At 46.9% G+C, this 19003-nt stretch overlaps 1 protein-coding gene across 1 annotated transcript in view; it reads left to right on the top strand.

Annotated features, from left to right (window-relative positions):
* The window catches only part of WWP1 (WW domain containing E3 ubiquitin protein ligase 1), a 711039-nt gene that overhangs the window by 380045 nt on the left and 311991 nt on the right, over window positions 1–19003 (top strand). The gene's annotated exons all lie outside the window — the stretch shown is intronic.

Consider the following 19003-nt stretch of genomic DNA (forward strand, 5'->3'; position numbering starts at 1 on the left):
GTTGAGGCCTTCAAGGAGGCCATGGTTGCATATTTTTGGCATGCTTCCGGCTCCCTCTGGCTTGCCTCCGGGAGCCAATAATCTGCAGCGGTCTCCAATCAGGATACTGCTGGCTTATTCGTCCACTGCGCCGTCTGAGATCCTAAAATCTGCTTCAGGTTCCATTGTAACTCCGATGCTGAAGTCCATTCCAGCTCCAAGACCCACTCTGGTTTCTTCATCGACGCCAGTACCAACATTGCTGAAGTTTGAGCCCCTACTGACTCCAGTGTCCTACCCTGAGGCAAATCAATCTCTACCCTGGCTGAGGTTGCATTTTTACTTCAGTCCAGAACACCCAAGTTCGATGGCATCTGTCGCTGTAGATACGCATGTTTTGCAATAGCTCGCCATCTGGTGTTGGGCCGGAGTGTTACAAGTTGTTTTTCTTCGAAGAAGTCTTTCGAGTCACGGGACCGAGTGACTCCTCCTTTTGTCTCCATTGCGCATGGGCGTCGACTCCATCTTCGATTGTTTTTTTTCCGCCATCGGGTTCGGACGTGTTCCTGTCGCTCCGAGTTTCGGAACGGAAAGATAGCTAATTTCGGAAGATTTTCGTCGGTATTGTTGCGTTCGGGATCGGCGTAGTTAGATTCAACACCGCATCGAAGGTTGAAGAGCTCCGGTGCCCTTCGGGGTAGTTTTTCGATCCCCCGTCGGGGCCTGGTCGGCCCGACCGCGTGCTGAAGAACGCCGATGGAACGGACCCCGTTCCGTTTCTGCCCCAAATGCCACAATAAATACCCCTATACAGACCAACACTTGGTCTGTAACCTGTGCCTGTCACCCGAGCACAGTGAAGACACCTGCGAGGCCTGTCGTGCGTTCCGGTCCCGAAAAACACTCCGAGACCGTCGAGCCAGAAGACTTCAGATGGCGTCCGCGCCGACAGCCCACCGAGAGTTCGAGGAACAAGAAGAGGAAGGTACCTTCTCGATCCAAGAATCGGACTCCGAAGGATTCGACGATACACAAACCGTGAGTAAGACGTCGAAAACCACACAGAGGAAGATTTACAAGGCCCAGGGGACGCCACTGCCATCAGGCCATGGCTCCACCCATAAATTCGGTGACCGACCGTCGGCACCGAAAAAGGCCCAAACAGTGCCGAGATCGTCCGACTCCGGTCGAGACACCGGCACGCAGCCTTCTCGAGACCGAGAAAGTGCTGGAGACAAGCCTCGACACCGAGATGCCGGTGTGGACACAGCTCGACGCCGAGACAGCGGCACCGAAGAAGATCGACGCCGAGAGGTTTCGGCCCCGAAAAAGAAAAAAGTCATCTCGGAGCCGAAAAAACACGCAGACAGGGTTTCGGTGCCGAAACAAACTGCAAGCGACCCAGCTTCAGGCTCTTATACAGAAGAGCACTCGCTAACCTCCCAAATGCAAAAGCATAGGTTTGAGGAAGAGCTACAATCAACTGATGTAGACCATACGCAAAAGCGTATTTTCATACAGCAGGGGACAGGAAAAATAAGCACCCTTCCCCCCATTAGAAGAAAGAGAAGGTTGGAGTTCCAAACTGAACAGACACCACAACCAAAAGTGGTGAAAAGAGTTACCCCACCACCCTCTCCTCCGCCCGTGATTAACGTCTCACCAGCACAAACTCCATCTCACTCCCCAGCTCACACCACCATAAGCCAGGGTGACCAAGATCAAGACGCATGGGACCTATACGACGCCCCAGTGTCAGATAACAGTCCGGGGGCATACCCTACGAAGCCATCTCCACCAGAGGACAGCACCGCGTATTCTCAAGTGGTGGCTAGAGCAGCACAATTTCACAATGTAAGCCTCCACTCAGAACAGGTCGAGGATGATTTTTTATTCAACACACTCTCCTCCACCCACAGCTCATACCAAAGCCTGCCTATGCTCCCTGGTATGCTCCGGCACGCAAAAGAAATCTTTAAGGAGCCGGTCAAAAGTAGGGCAATCACACCAAGGGTGGAAAAAAAGTATAAGGCGCCTCCTACAGACCCGGTTTTCATCACTACACAGCTGCCACCAGACTCTGTCGTTGTAGGAGCAGCTAGGAAAAGGGCCAACTCCCACACATCTGGAGATGCACCACCCCCAGATAAAGAAAGCCGCAAGTTCGATGCAGCTGGTAAAAGAGTCGCAGCACAAGCTGCAAACCAGTGGCGCATCGCGAACTCCCAGGCACTACTTGCGCGCTATGACAGAGCCCACTGGGACGAGATGCAACATCTCATTGAACATCTGCCCAAGGACTTACAAAATAGGGCAAAACAAGTGGTTGAGGAGGGACAGACCATTTCCAACAACCAGATCCGCTCCTCATGGACGCTGCAGATACAGCTGCACGGACAATTAATACATCTGTAACTATCAGAAGGCATGCATGGCTCCGAACGTCTGGATTTAAACCAGAGATTCAACAAGCAGTTCTCAATATGCCTTTTAACGAAAAAGAACTGTTCGGTCCAGAAGTGGACACAGCGATTGAGAAACTCAAAAAGGATACGGACACTGCCAAAGCCATGGGCGCACTCTACTCCCCGCAGAGCAGAGGCAATTACAGCACATTCCGTAAAACACCCTTTCGAGGGGGGTTTCGGGGTCAGAGCACACAAGCCAGCACCTCACAAGCAACACCGTCCAGTTACCAGGGACAGTATAGAGGAGGTTTTCGGGGACAATTTAGAGGAGGGCAATTCCCTAGGAATAGAGGAAGATTTCAGAGCCCCAAAACCCCTACTACTAAACAGTGACTCACATGTCACTCACCCACTCCACACAACACCAGTGGGGGGAAGAATAAGTCATTATTACAAAGCATGGGAGGAAATCACTACAGACACTTGGGTTCTAGCAATTATCCAACATGGTTATTGCATAGAATTTCTACAATTCCCTCCAAACATACCACCAAAAGCACAAAATTTGACAACACACCATTCCAATCTCCTGGAGATAGAAGTGCAGGCACTATTGCAAAAGAATGCATTCGAATTAGTGCCAAACACACAAATAAACACAGGAGTTTACTCACTGTACTTTCTGATACCAAAGAAGGACAAAACGCTGAGACCAATCCTAGACCTCAGAGTAGTGAACACTTTCATCAAATCAGACCACTTTCACATGGTCACACTACAAGAAGTATTGCCATTGCTAAAACTACACGACTACATGGCAACTTTAGACCTCAAAGATGCTTATTTCCATATACCAATACACCCATCGCACAGGAAATACCTAAGGTTTGTATTCAAGGGAATACATTACCAATTCAAGGTACTGCCTTTCGGATTAACAACCGCACCAAGAGTCTTTACCAAATGTCTAGCGGTAGTCGCTGCACACATAAGAAGGCAGCAAATACATGTGTTCCCATATCTAGACGACTGGCTAATCAAGGCCCATTCGTTAATAGAGTGCTCAAATCACACAAATCATATCATACAAACCCTCTTCAAACTAGGGTTCACCGTCAATTTCACAAAATCCAAAATTCTGCCGCGCAAGGTACAACAATACCTGGGAGCCATAATAGACACATCAAAAGGAGTAGCCACTCCAAGTCCACAAAGAATTCAAAATTTCAACACCATCATACAATGCATGTATCCAACACAAAGAATACAAGCAAAGATGGTACTACAACTCCTAGGCATGATGTCTTCATGCATAGCCATTGTCCCAAACGCAAGACTGCACATGAGGCCCTTACAACAGTGCCTAGCATCACAATGGTCACAAGCACAGGGTCACCTTCTAGATCTGGTGTTAATAGACCGCCAAACTTACCTCTCGCTTCTGTGGTGGAACAACATAAATTTAAACAAAGGGCGGCCTTTCCAAGACCCAGTGCCACAATACGTAATAACAACAGATGCTTCCATGACAGGGTGGGGAGCACACCTCGATCAACACAGCATACAAGGACAATGGAATGTACATCAAACAAAACTGCATATAAATCACCTAGAACTTCTAGCAGTTTTTCAAGCACTAAAAGCTTTCCAACCAATCATAGTTCACAAATACATTCTCGTCAAAACAGACAACATGACAACAATGTATTATCTAAACAAGCAAGGGGGGACGCACTCCACGCAGTTAAGCCTGCTAGCACAAAAAATTTGGCGTTGGGCAATTCACAACCAAATTCGCCTAATAGCACAATTTATACCAGGGATCCAAAATCAACTCGCAGACAATCTCTCTCGAGATCACCAACAGTTCCACGAATGGGAAATTCACCCCCAAATTCTGAACACTTATTTCAAACTCTGGGGAACACCTCAGATAGACTTGTTTGCGACAAAGGAGAACGCAAAATGCCAAAACTTCGCATCCAGATACCCACAAAAACAGTCCCAAGGCAATGCCCTATGGATGAACTGGTCAGGGATATTTGCTTACGTTTTTCCTCCTCTCCCTCTCCTTCCTTACCTGGTAAACAAACTCAGTCAAAACAAACTCATATTAATAGCACCAACTTGGGCAAGGCAACCCTGGTACACAACGCTGCTAGACCTATCAGTAGTACCCTGCATCAAATTGCCCAACAGGCCAGATCTGTTGACACAGCACAACCAAAAGATCAGACACCCAGATCCAGCATCGCTGAATCTAGCAATCTGGCTCCTGAAATCCTAGAATTCGGGCACTTACAACTTACCCAAGAGTGTATGGCAGTCATAAAACAAGCCAGAAGGCCATCCACCAGGCACTGCTATGCAAGTAAATGGAAGAGGTTTGTTTGCTGCTGCCATATTAATCAAATACAACCATTACACACAACTCCAGAACATGTAGTGGGTTACTTGCTTCACTTACAAAAATCTAACCTGGCTTTCTCTTCCATTAAAATACACCTTGCAGCAATATCTGCATACCTGCAGACTACCTATTCAACTTCCCTATAGAAGATACCAGTCATTAAAGCATTCATGGAGGGCCTTAGGAGAATTATACCACCAAGAACACCACCTGTTCCTTCATGGAACCTAAATGTTGTCCTAACTAGACTTATGGGTCCACCTTTTGAACCCATGCACTCTTGCGAAATACAGTTCCTAACCTGGAAGGTGGCATTTCTCATCGCCATTACTTCCCTAAGAAGAGTAAGCGAGATTCAGGCGTTTACAATACAGGAACCTTTTATACAACTACACAAGAATAAGGTCGTCCTAAGGACCAATCCTAAATTTTTGCCAAAGGTTATTTCACCGTTCCATCTAAATCAAACAGTGGAACTTCCAGTGTTCTTTCCACAGCCAGATACCGTAGCTGAAAGGGCACTACATACATTAGATGTCAAAAGAGCATTAATGTATTACATTGACAGAACAAAAAACATCAGAAAGACTAAACAACTATTTATTGCATTTCAAAAACCTCATGCAGGAAACCCAATATCAAAACAAGGTATAGCCAGATGGATAGTTAAATGCATCCAAATCTGCTACCTTAAAGCTAAACGACAGCTGCCCATTACACCAAGGGCACACTCAACCAGAAAGAAAGGTGCTACCATGGCCTTTCTAGGAAACATCCCAATGCAAGAAATATGTAAGGCAGCCACATGGTCTACGCCTCACACATTCACCAAGCACTACTGTGTAGACGTGTTATCCGCCCAACAAGCCACAGTAGGTCAAGCCGTATTAAGAACATTATTTCAGACTACTTCCACTCCTACAGGCTGATCCACCGCTTTTGGGGAGATAACTGCTTACTAGTCTATGCAAAACATGCGTATCTACAGCGACTGATGCCATAGAACTGAAAATGTCACTTACCCAGTGTACATCTGTTCGTGGCATCAGTCGCAGTAGATTCGCATGTGCCCACCCGCCTCCCCGGGAGCCTGTAGCAGTTTGGAAGTTACCTTCAACTATTTATATATGTATCATCTCAACCTTAAATAGGTGCATACTTAGTCACTCCATTGCATGGGCACTATTACTACAATTCAACTCCTACCTCACCCTCTGCGGGGAAAAACAATCGAAGATGGAGTCGACGCCCATGCGCAATGGAGACAAAAGGAGGAGTCACTCGGTCCCGTGACTCGAAAGACTTCTTCGAAGAAAAACAACTTGTAACACTCCGGCCCAACACCAGATGGCGAGCTATTGCAAAACATGCGAATCTACTGCGACTGATGCCACGAACAGATGTACACTGGGTAAGTGACATTTTCATTACCATACAATCTGATTTAAACAAAATGGTTCCTCTACTATAGAGCTGTTTTTAAAGGCTTCATCATCCTTTTGGCTCAGATTCTGACCAGAGTTTGCTATCACTTGATAATGATGAGGGTGATGTATCCCACATATTATGATGACACCAGTATGTATGTGTGTGTGTATATATGCTCTCTCTGCAGGAGACTAGTGGGCTTGATACCTCCCCTGATACACAGTCTTTTTTTAGTAGAATGCTTCATTTGAAGTAGTCATTAGATGTACAGCTGATGTCCTGGCCCTACAGCTGCCTTTTGTGGAAGTCTGGACGAATATACTTCTTAAAGTTTTGCACCCTAGGCCATCATTGTCTGAGCTGTTCCTTCCAAAGCCCTGGCTGGCACCATTATTGACACTTGGGCTAAGCCTTGCGCTTGCCAACCAGTGAACTGGCCAGACGTCACATTCCGGCGCCTTATGACCCCAGTTTACATACGCATCATCCTACCCCCGAGAGTTTAGTGGTTCAGGCTTCCACCAGCAAAATAAATCCATATGCATTCCCTGGGACTCCCTTATAGATTCATCTTTTGATTGGCGAAGAAACTGATTCAGCCCTCAAATGATTTAAAGAGAGCACAGCTGTGACCCTTTTCTTGGGTGTTTCTGCCCCCTGCTCAATCTACTTGTCCGTTTTAAACCTTTCAAGGCTACCTCAGATGGTTGGCGTATGGACAGCACCACACCTTGCCACCACCACAGCAGCCACCACAATCCTCTTGTGGCTGGGAATTGAAATTAATCAGACGTTGCCTCGTGGCTGGGATAGAGATCAATCAGATCTTCTGGGGGCAAAGTTCTTCTCAGTCCCCCTCCACTATAATGCATGCTTCCCCAACTCAACAACCATTCTGTGGGAGGATGTATCTGACATTTTCTTCCATGGGGGCATTCCTTTACATCTGACCTATGGGTTCTCCAGATCATCTAGCAGGATTATGCCTTCTGGTTTCTACTTTCTTGTCAACCCCCCAGAGCTTCCTCCCACATCAGCATTGCTTTCAGAGACGCACCTATTCTTCTTGCTACAAGACGTGCAGGCTGTACTACAAATATGGAGTGTTGAGCCAGTGCTGGTCTTTGAAGTGGGTATGTGTTGTTACTCCTGCTATTTCATCATGCCAAAGAAGAATGGAGTCCTTGGTCCCTTTTCAGATCTTTGCCCTTTTAATGTCTCTCTAAGGAAGGACAAGTACTGTCTTTACTGGATCTGGGTGACTGGATAGTTTTCTCTGACCTGCAGGACGCACAATTTTATGTGCCTGTCTTGCAGTCCCAAAGACATTATATGTGGTTCATGGTCACATAGGAGCATTTCCAGTTTGCTGTGCTCCCCTTCATCCTTATCAGCACCCTGTGGGTGTTCATGAAAGTGATGGCTGTAGTTACTGCCCATCTTCAAAGGTAGGAGGGGGTCAATATTCCCCTACTTTGACAACTGGCTTTTGAAGGTGGACTCATCTCAGTCAGTAGTAGACCACCTCCAGACTACGGTGATTCTCCTGACATCCCTGGGTGTTCTTGATCAATGAGCTGCAGCAACACCGAACTCCTTGGAAGTGTCCTCCTTTTATATGAGCAGTTCTGGATGCGGTACATTTCAGGGCCTTTCCCCTGTCACAAGTCAGTGCCATTCACACTGTAATCCAGATGTTTCTGCCTCAATTCTGGATCTCTGCAAAAACAGCTCTCAGACCTGCTTGCCTCATGCATCCTGCTTGTCAACTATACCAGGTGGCATATGCGGGCTCTGCCGTCTGATCTTAAGTCTCCGTGACCCAGCACCAAAAAAAACTGTTGGATGCCATTCAGGTTTCGGAGAGATTGCACCTTATCTGACTTAGTGACTCCTTGTCTGCAACCTGATAAGCCTTCAGCCCCTCTTTCTATCCCACCCAGAGCTGAGAGTGGTGTCAGCTATATCCCTGCTTGGCTGGCAGCCATGTAGGAGAGGTGGAGGACTCCACATAAATCTGCAAGGGGGTCATCCACCTGGCATTGAAACCAGTCCTACTGTCCACCAAAAGAAGGCTGGTTCAGGTTCTCGCAAACGACACCACCACACTGTTGTATTGCACAACCAGTGCAGAGTGGAGTGGAGTGTAGGGTCCTATGCCAAGAGGTGCTATGCCTTTGGAGTATACTGTGTCGAGGCATTTCCGAGTTTGTGAACTATCTTGTGGAATCTATAATTTGCAGGGCAGACAAGCTCAGCTGCTCTTGCTGCTGGATCACAAATGACTGTTGCAGCCTGAGGTGTCGAATGATGTTTTCCAACATTGGAGTTTTGATCTTCCCAAGGATGCTCTCTATGGGAGATATATTCATATAACAGTGGAGCACAGGATTTTGTACTCCTTTCCACCCCTTCCTCGAGTTCTAAATACAATCAGGAGCCACCAAACCTAGGTCATCCTAGTGGCTTCAGATTGGGCCAGGAGATTATGGTTCCTAAAACTTCGGGTCCTGGACATCTTTCTTTTGATTAATCTACTAATGCGCCAGGATCGTCTGTTGCAGCAACAGGGCATGGTTCTGCACTCTGACCTGTGCAATCTACACTCCTGGCATGGTGATTGGTCACCAGCAGTAGCCTGCATTTGATCTACCACCTGAGGTTCTGGATGTTATATTATTAGCTGTTAAGTGTCCCTATACAAAGTCCCTTGATGCTGAGCACTGGTACAAATTTGTGGTATAATGTTAAGTCCAAAACTCTGATCCCCTGCAAGCAAATCTGTCGGATGTGTTTTTTTGTTTGTTTTGTCTTGGCCCAGCAAGGTCTTGCAGTGGACAGTACTAGAAGTTATTTGTCACCCCTTTTGGCCATTTTGTGTTTACGGGCCCAACTGTCCTTGTTTAAATCACAGTTGTGATTCGGCTTATTAAAGGTATTAAAGGTTTGACACACATTCCCTCCCAAACTATTTGTGATGCCAAAATGGGATCTTAATTTGGTCTTGATTTTCTTCATATGCACCTCTTTCGAGCCAATGCACAGCTGTGTTGAGTGTACTGACTCTCAAAACCATCTTCTGCATTGCAGTCACTCGTAGCTTGATTGAGCTCCAGACTTTCTTAATGTGGCCATCCTACACCACCTTTCTTCCAGCCAAACTGGTGTTGAGGACCAGAGCAACTTTTTGTGATGCCTTTTCACTTTGGGAAGTCCATGACACCCTCAACCTTCTTTGACCTGCTTCATCCTTTGAAAGAGGGCGAGAGGCTGCACCAACTGGACTCCAAAAGAGCCTTCATATTTTACAGCTATCACACCAAAGATCTTTGGGTAGATGATCTGCTTTTTGTGGGCTTTTCTGGTGCTAAGAAAGGTAAGACAATGCTGAAAAGAAATTTGACTTGAAGGCTAGGCCTTTGTATTAAGATCTGCTACACACTGGCCAAGAAACAGCCTCTGCAAAGACTTACTGGTTAATTCCAGCTGGGCAAATACTGCTACCACTGCTTTGGCTTGTCCAGTGCCTGATTTAGCATCAGTGTCCACACCCACAACATGCTACAGGGTTACCAGGTCCAGCATAAAGTGCATTTCACCCATTTGGTCCTGTAGGGCTTTTTGTCAAAGCACAGCACTCCGAACCTCCACCTTGGAAGGTGCTGCTTTGGTATCCATTCTGAAGGTCAGTCTGCGGTTAGAAGTATCCAAGAATAACAAGTTACTTACCATCATTAACAGTCTTTCTGCTGGATCCTCTGCCTATTTCTCACTGCCTTTCTTCCTCCCTGTTCTGTTGAGTGGTATTTTTTACCATTTAAAAAGGTCCCAAATTGAAGATTTGTACAAGGGTACCACCAATTGTTTTGGGCACAACATCTTAGGGTATGGAAAGAGTCGAGGAAGAACCTGGCATTTGTGTGTAGCTCCACTCCGTCTCTCCTGGGGTGGAACAAAGGCAATGTAGACGAATGGCGTCAAATTAGTTGTTTCTGAAGTACTGCTATGAAAACGTCAGAATCCATTGTGGTGTCTATATTCTAAAAGTGAGAAATATGTAGTTAGAGTGCCCAGCAGGTAGAGCATTACTGAAATTGTGTAACCTGTTTGATTGCACTTATTATGATACTGGAAAATCCTCCCGATGTCAGTTATTCATTCCAGTTTTCTCATCAATGTTTGGAATAAAATTCTGGGTAACGCTCTTGCTATTAGGTGATTGAAGATAGTCACCTCATTAATACTAGTGGTGGCAGATAAACTCCACTGCGACGGCGGAGTTTGAGGAGTATTGCCCACTCCCCTTGGAGCACAGATTTCAGAAACATTCTGCCACACAGTGTTTTTTTTTTTTTTTCTCATGCATGGCTCGCCAACTTTAATCGAGCTCTAGATTTTCCCCAGCAAGATTTCTTAGTGCGGGCACTCATGGCAGGTCGCTACTGCTCACTTTGAGAAAGCTACCTCTCAAGAAAATCTACTTGAGTGTCAGAAAGAAGCAGCACCCCTTGGAGCGCCGCGCGGTGTTGTTTGTAAAAGCTTTACCACTCACCTGAAAGGCAGGTTGTCTGCAGGGGCGATGACTGTTCCTTCCCCACCCTGTCATTCCAGGCCACCTCACAGTACTGCCAACGTATTATGGGAGTCTCGGCAAGTGTCCCCAAAAGGTAGGGGGATTGGATGAGAGAGAGAAAAAAAAAAGAAAATAAAGATATTGTCTCTGCTGCCTGATCCAGCCAGGCTCCTGATGCTTTGGGGTGCAGGTAATCGCTGTCATTGTTAGTTTTTGAGTGTCCAGAGCTATAAGGGAAAGGACAGGGATGAGTGATGTGTTGAGGGCACTCTTGACCACACCGTCTTTTATCTCAGCTAATCACCTGTCACTCAACACGTTCCACGCACTTCCTCTCCACTCATTTGGACTTACAGGAATGTGCCATCATTGCCGGGGCCGTCTCTGTCTCCCACTGCTTAGAGTAATTACTCTTGGTGTAGTTGTTCACACTGAAAACATATAGCACACAAACACACAACAAAAACTCTTTCCAAAAAAAAAAAAAACATACACTGATTTATACAGTTAAGTGAAAGCCTGTTTTTCTGTGTTTGAGGAATCACTATTATCAATTCTAGACAATACTAAAAGAGTTTCTGTAAAATGTGAATCGTTATCATAACAAGCAACACACACGTAAACTAGCCTTGAAAAGATCATGCAACACTGGGTAAACAAGCCTTGGTAAAAACCTGGTGTATATACTTTTCAATCTACAAAGGCAACAAGCTTTGGCCAAATAACTGTAAACATTACACCTTAGCATAACTACCCCAACTGAACATGACCAAGCCAACAACCCGTGGTAGTTTTATTACACACAAGAAGCAGATAAAGGTGAGGGAATCACAGCACTGTTTATACTGCACCAAACATGCTCCCAGCGCTGAAAACTAGCGCAAGCAGCGCAATGTGCCCAATTCCACTGCTTGCGGAATTCTGTGGAATCTCGTAGAGTTTTTATGGAATCCCTTGAGTTCCACCCATCCCTAATTACTACACCTCTCTAGGTGTCTTAATGTCTGGACGGGCACCAGACACAACCTGAGAAGGCTACACCCCTAGCCACGACGGACCCAAGACTTGTGTGGTCCTTCTTTTATCAGTTGAATTGAAAAGTCCTTTGATTCCCTGAATCTGGATTTGATTCTTAGTAGAATAAATTTGGGGACAACCTTTCTGACTTGCATGAAAATAATGTGTAATTTCCTCATTGCCGGGTGCAAGTTAACAAGGTCCTACCTGTCCCATTTTTTGCAAAACATGTCACCCACAACAGGATTGGCTTCCCTTGTTTACTCTTTGCTCATTCAATTGAATTGATTGCAGCCTCGATCCACAAGCTGGTTTGGTTCAAGGTCATGACTATGGGGCATGCCATAAAAGACTAGTCCTCCCTCTATATAGATGATCTTTTAGTTTTCCTTTGGTATTGCTGCTGAATGGCCCTTCATGGGCTGTGATGTCATTAGTCACTTCACTGAGTTGTCGGGTATTACTGCCAGTTGAAAAAAATCTATCATGTACCCTCAGCTGGGAGGCGATCTCACAAACCAACTTCATGTCACCAGAAGCTGTTTTAGGTATTTAGCAATGCACACCGTAGTCTATTTTCACCTGTTCTGGAGGCTTAAACTGGTACCTTTACTGGGTAGCAGCCTCGCTGAATGTAAATATTTTCTTTCTTCTTGGGTAGGGTAGCAGTGTTCAAGATGGTTGCCCATCCTAGTCTTCACTGTGTCCCTCAAATGTATCCCTTTGACATTCTGATTCAATTTTTAAGCATGTGTGAATTAACTCACTCTTTTCTCAGGATCCAAGAAATGCATTGTGTGACCTTTGATAAATGTGTTCATTCGACAAGTGAATTTTACCAGGGCCAACTTGCACCTATATTACTATTAACCCAGCTCACTGTAATAGATAACTGCCTTTTTGGACACAGATAAGCTGTGATGTGAAATTGGAACAAGATTTGTTTGCAGACACTTACTTGCTGCTTTGGCAAGGGACATATAGGTATTCTTATCTTATCGAGCTGTGTGTTGCCCTTGAATTATGCCATAATTTGGAATGCCTTGTGAGATAAATTCAAGATCTCCTTGTGATTTGTCCTTTGTATTAATTGTACTGTTGCTCTCCTCGCTGATGAAATCTCATTCTGCCTTGCATGTTGCTGTGTACTGCTAGGACTGTTGCTTGCATTTGTTTGTGTCCTAAGTGGCAGCAAAATATTTCATAATAAAACAAAAAAAGAAACTGAGAGAAGATGGTGACTTCATTGGTGCCAACCACCATTCATTTGGCTATCCAGCCCAAGGACATGTATTCAGGGAATATTTCAGTCTACACCCAGGAGGGGGCTGCCATCACATTAGTCAGATGGGTTCCCGACATAGAGCACTGAGGTTACACACTCAAGATCATTCAGAGGCCTCCACAGTTTCCCTTAGGAAAGACAGCCCATTGCTATATCAATCAAGCATAGGTCGACATCCCAGAATCCCAATGAAACACTGCCTTTTACTCAAAGTTGTTGTAGTAAAATAAACAAATAAAGGTACAGTGTAGGAAGTTGGCCCTGTATATACTGTATATACTATCTCAAAGTGAGAGATAGTGTGCACAGAGTCCAAGGGTTCCCCTTAGAGGTTGATAGTGGCAAAAGTAGATAATACTAATGCTCTATTTTGCGGTGTGTGATCAAGCAGTAGCCTTATCGGTGGGTAGTGTTAAGCATTTGTTGTACTCACACAGGCAAAAAATGAGGAAGACTCAAAGATTTAACTCCAGGCCAATAGGTTTTTATATAGAACAATATATTTTCTTTATTTTTAGAACCACAAGATTCAAATTTGAGGTAAGTACATAAAATGCAAGGTAGTTCACAGGTAAGTATAGAACTTTGATTTAAAACAGTAGTACACACAGTTTTGGTTAAAATGGCATAGCTATTTTAAAAGTGGTCACAGTGGAAAAATCAACAGTTCCTGGGGGAGGTAAGTATTGGGTAGTTTTTCAGGTAAGTAAAGCACTTACACAGTCAGTCTCTTGGGCATAGGCAGCCCACCGTTGGGGGTTCAAGGCAACCCCAAAGCCACAGCACCAGCAACACAGGCAGCTCAGGTGCAGAGGTCAAAGGAGGGCCAAAACACATAGGTTCCAATCTGCTAGCTGGTAAGTACCTGCGTCCCCGGGGAGCAGACCAGGGGGGTTTTGCTGAGCACTGGGGGGGGCACACACAAGCCCACAAAACACATCCTCAGTGGCAGAGGGGCGGCCGGGTGCAGTATGCAAAGTAGGCATCGGGTTTTGTATTGAAAACAATGGAGGGACCTGGGGGTCATTCTGGCGATGCAGGCAGGGCACAGGGGAGCCTCGCTGGCCAGCAACCAACTGGGCTAGGATGAGGGCCGCCTGCTGGTCACTCCTGCACTGCTAGGTGGTTCCTTTCCGTCCTGGGGGCTGCGGGTGCAGTGCTTGGTCCAGGCGTCGGGTTCCTTTGTTACCAGGCAGTTGTGGTCATGGGAAGCCTCTGTATCCTCTCTGCAGGCATCGCTGTGGGGGTGCAGGGAGGTCGACTCAGGGTGTCCATGTCGTTGGAGTCGCCTGGGAGTCCTCTCTGCGGTTTTGGTTGTCCTGAACTCAAGCTGGGGGCGTCTGGTACAGTGTGTGAAGACTCACTCTTCTGGCGTGAAGTGAGAGTCTCTTTAAAGTTGCTTCTTTGTTGCAATTTTGTTGCTGTTTCTGGACAGAGCCGCTGCCCTCTGGAGGTTCTTGGTCCTTCCGGTGCAGGTCAGTCCTCTGAGTCCACAGAGGTCACTGGTCCCGCTGGATGCGTCGCTGTGCAGGTTCATTGAGCCTGGAGACCGGCCAGTAGGGCTGGTGCCAAGTCAGTTGTCATCTCTGCGGGGCTTTCAGGTCAGCAGTCCTTCTTGTTGTAGGTTCAGGGTCGCCCATAAATACTGAATTTTGGGGTGTGCTTAGGCCAATGGCTACTGTCCTTGAGGGTGGCTACACCCTCCTTGTGCCCCCTCCCTAAGGGGAGGGGGGGCACATTCCTATTTCTATTGGGGGAATCCTCCAAAATCAAGATGGAGGATTTCTAAAGGCAGGGGTCACCTCAGCTCAGGGCACCTTAGAGGCTGTCCTGACTGGTGGGTGACTCCTCCTTGTTTTCCTCATGATCTCCTCCGGACTTGCCGCCAAAAGTGTGGGCTGTGTCCGGAGGGCTGGGCATCTCCACTAGCTGGTATGCCCTGGGGCGCTGTAACACCAGGCATGAGCCTTTGAGGCTCACCACCAGGTGTTACAGTACCTGCAGGGGGAGGTGAGAAGCACCTCCACCCAGTGCAGGCTTTGCTCCTGGCCACAGAGTGACAAAGGAACTCACCCCATGTGGCCAAAAAGTTGTCTGGTTGTGGCAGGCTGGCAGGAACTGGTCAGCCTAACACTAGGAGTCGGACTGGCATGCAGGGTGCATCTCTAAGATGCCCTCTGTGTGTATTTTGCAATAAATCCCACTCTGGCATCAGTGTGCATTTTTTGTGCTGAGAAGTTTGATACCAAACTTACCAGATTTCATTGTAGCCATTACGGAACTGTGGAGTTCGTAATTGACAGGCTCCCAGACCATATACTCTTTATGGCTACCCTGCACTTACAATGTCTAAGGTTTGGCTTAGACACTGTAGGGTCATTGTGGTCATGCAACTATGCCCTCACCTGTGGTATATTGCACCCTGCCTTAGGGCTGTAAGGCCTGCTAAAGGGGTGACTTACTTATGCCACAGGCAGTGGGTTGAGGGCATGGCACCCTGAGGGGTGTACCATGTAGACTTAGTCATTTTCTCCCCACCAGCACACAAAAGCTGTGAGGCAGTGTGCATGTGCTGAGTGAGTGGTCCCCATGGTGGCATAATACATGCTGCAGCCCTTAGAGACCTTCCCTGGCCACAGGGCCTTTGGTACCAGGGGTACCAGTTACAAGGGACTTATCTGTGTGCCAGGGCTGTGCCAATTGTGGGAACAAAGATACAGTTTAAGGAAAGGACACTGGTGCTGGGCCCTGGTTAGCAGGGTCCCAACACACTTTCAATCATAACTGGCAACAAAAGGCAAAATGTTAGGTGGTAACCATGCCAAGGGAATCATTTCCCTACAGACAATTTCATTATTTCACTTCGTCTCTATTTGCTACAAAGGCTGGATTTTTTTTTTTTTTTTTTACATCATTGTACTTACAAGGTGAAGGAAGTTGGTCTCTGTATATACTATTCCAAAGTGAGGTGTTGTGTGCAGAGTCCAGGGGTTCCCCAGTGGCTTTACAGAGGCTAAAGTAGATAATACTAATGATTCCTTTTCTGGTAGTGTGGTCGAGCAGTTAGGCTTATCAGAGGGTAGTGCTAAGCATTTGTTGTACACACGCAGTCAAGAAATGAGGCACATACTCAATGACTAACTCCAGTCCAAAGTTTTATGTATCAAAAAATATATATTGCTACATTATTTCTTGAACCAAAAGGATCTTTGTCGCAGGTAAGTGCAGTTTCAAGAATGTATCACTTTCAAGTATCAAATGCACTTTGTAATTCACAGTTAAAACAGTTTTCAGGTAAATAATACTTTTCAATATCAAAAGTAGACACTTGCAATTTTCATTGAAATCAATGCAGTCCTAGGGGAGAAAAATACATACACAGTTTACAGGTAAGTACTAGACTTACGGTCCTAGTCTTCAGGGGCTAAGGTGTCCACAGGGCAAAGTTTAGGAAGACACCAAGGGTGCACTACCAGCAACATGGGGCTGGCCGGGTGCAGAGGTCAGAGTTGGTGTTGTGTGCCCAATGCCATCCAATGGGGACTGGGGGCCCTCGGAAGTGAAAGGTTTGTAGGTAAGTACCCGCGGTCTCCGGGCACTGGCCCTGGGGGGATTAGATCAGCACCAGGGGGCCACATGTCAGTACGAAGCACACATCCTCAGCGGCACAGGGGCAGCCGGGTGCAGGGTGCAAACACAGTATTGGGGGCCCAATGCTTTTCACTGAGGAACTCTGGGTTCATAAGAGGCTCCAGGCTTGGTCCAGGGAGTCGACCGAAGTAGACTAGCAGCTGGACAGGTAAGTTGAGGTTCTTCTGTACATTGATTGACCATTGGCTGGGTTGCCCAAGGTCAGGGGGCTGTGGGTGCAGGGGTTCCTTTAGGCATCTGGTATCTTCACCGGATCCGGTCGCAGACGGGGGGTCCTCTGGATTCAGGCTGCAGGCTTCGTGGTGGTGGCCAGGAGGAGTTAACCTAGGGTGGACTTGTGGTCAGAATCGCCTAGGGATTATCTCTGGTCATGTGGGCCACCTTGACTCATACTGTGGTTGTCTGGTGCAGAGTGGTCAGGACTTGCGGGTCGGAGAGTTCTGGAGTCCTTGTTGGAGGTTTCGTTGTGGACAGGGCCACTGTCCTTGGCGGTTCTTGGTCCTTAGGTAGACAGGCAGTCCTCTGGGGGTTTGTAGAGGTTGCTGGACCTGAAGGATGTTGTCTTCTTGTAGCAGAAGTCTTGAGGCTGCACAGGTCGGTAGGGTTGGGGGTCAAGTCAGTTGTCGTCTCGCGTCCTCACTGCTGTGGCATTTCTTCAGTTCCACTTCTTTTAGGTGGCCGGGAATCAGAAAACCAAGGTTCAGAGCTGCTCCTAAATGCTAGATTTAGGGTCACTACGGGGATCAGAGGAACAGTAGCCAATGGCGACTAACCCTTATAGTGGCTACACCCTTCCTGTGCCCACTCCCTTTGGGGAGGTGGTCACATACCTAACCCTATTGACTATCTCCCTCCAAAACAAATGTTGTATTCTGCTAGGATGGGTTCCCCTCAGCTCTGGACACCCTAGGGGTGATCCAAGCTGGGGTGGACACTCCTCCTGGTGTTTACTAACTTTCCGCCAGACCTGCTGCCTAAACATGGGGCCTGGTTCGGGGACAGGCATCTACACTGGCTGGAGTGGCCGGAGGCAGCATAACAGAAGGCAGAAGCCTTTGAGGCTCACCGCCAAGTGTTGCTGTTCCTGAAGGGGGGGAGGTGTGAAACATTTCCACCTAGTGCAGGCTTTTTCCCTGACTCCTGAGAGCACAAAGGCTCTCGCCCCATGGGGTCAGAACCTTGTGGCAGGCTGGCATAGACTGATCAGCCACACATTAGAGAGTGGGTGAATGTCAGGGGGCATCTCTAAGATGCCCTTTATGTGCATTTTACAGTTAATCCAGCACTGGCATAAGTATGGGTTCATTGATCTAAGAAGTTTGATACCAACTTCCCAGTCTTCTGTGAAGCCATCATGGAGCTGTGGACTCGTAATTACATACTCCCAGCCCACGTACTCAGCATGGGTACACTGCACTTACAGGGTCTAAGAATGAACTTAGACACTGTAGGGGCATATTGCTCATGCAGCAATGCTCTCACCTATGGTGTAGTGCACCCTGCCTTAGGGCTGTAAGGCCTCCTAGAGGGGTGACATACCTATGCCACAGTCAGTGTTTTTGGGCATACGACCCAGGGAGAAATGCCATGTTGACTTTACCTTTTTGTCCCCACCAACACACACAATCTGCAATGCCAGTGTGCATGTGTTTGGTAAGGGGTCTATTAGGGTAGCACAATACATCCTGTAGCCATTTGCGACCCTCACTGGCCACAGGGCCCTTGGTACCACTAGTACCTTTTACAAGGGACTTAGTTGTGTGCCAGAGGTGTGCCAATTGTGGAAGCAATTGTACAGTTTAGGGAAAGAACACAGGTGCTGGGGCCTGGTTAGCAGAATCCCAGCTTACGCTCAATCAAGGTAGCATCAGATATCAGGTAAATAAAGTGAGGATGTGGCCATGCCAAAGAAGGCACTTTCCTGCACAAGGTACTTAATTTCACAAGGACACCAACTCTTCTGATAACTCAACAACAAGCTCATCAACAGCAATAAAGGGTCTACAGACTCATGCCTGCAACGTCTTTACAGACTGGGGTTAACTGTGGATAAAGTATTCCCTTGTGGCATCTACTCATAAGCAGCAATAGGAACTGTTGTTCATGCTGGCCCTCACATCTATTTCTTGCGTCACAAACCAGTGAGCTCTCTTGAGCCAAGCTTGCTGTTGCAGCTCATTGCATTTAGTTAACTTTCTAAAATTCCACTTCTTGCGAACCTTCAACCCCAATGAAAATTTCCTAACTTCACT

The sequence above is a fragment of the Pleurodeles waltl genome, chromosome 2_2 (genome assembly GCF_031143425.1).
Source record: "Pleurodeles waltl isolate 20211129_DDA chromosome 2_2, aPleWal1.hap1.20221129, whole genome shotgun sequence".
Lineage (NCBI taxonomy): Eukaryota > Metazoa > Chordata > Amphibia > Caudata > Salamandridae > Pleurodeles > Pleurodeles waltl.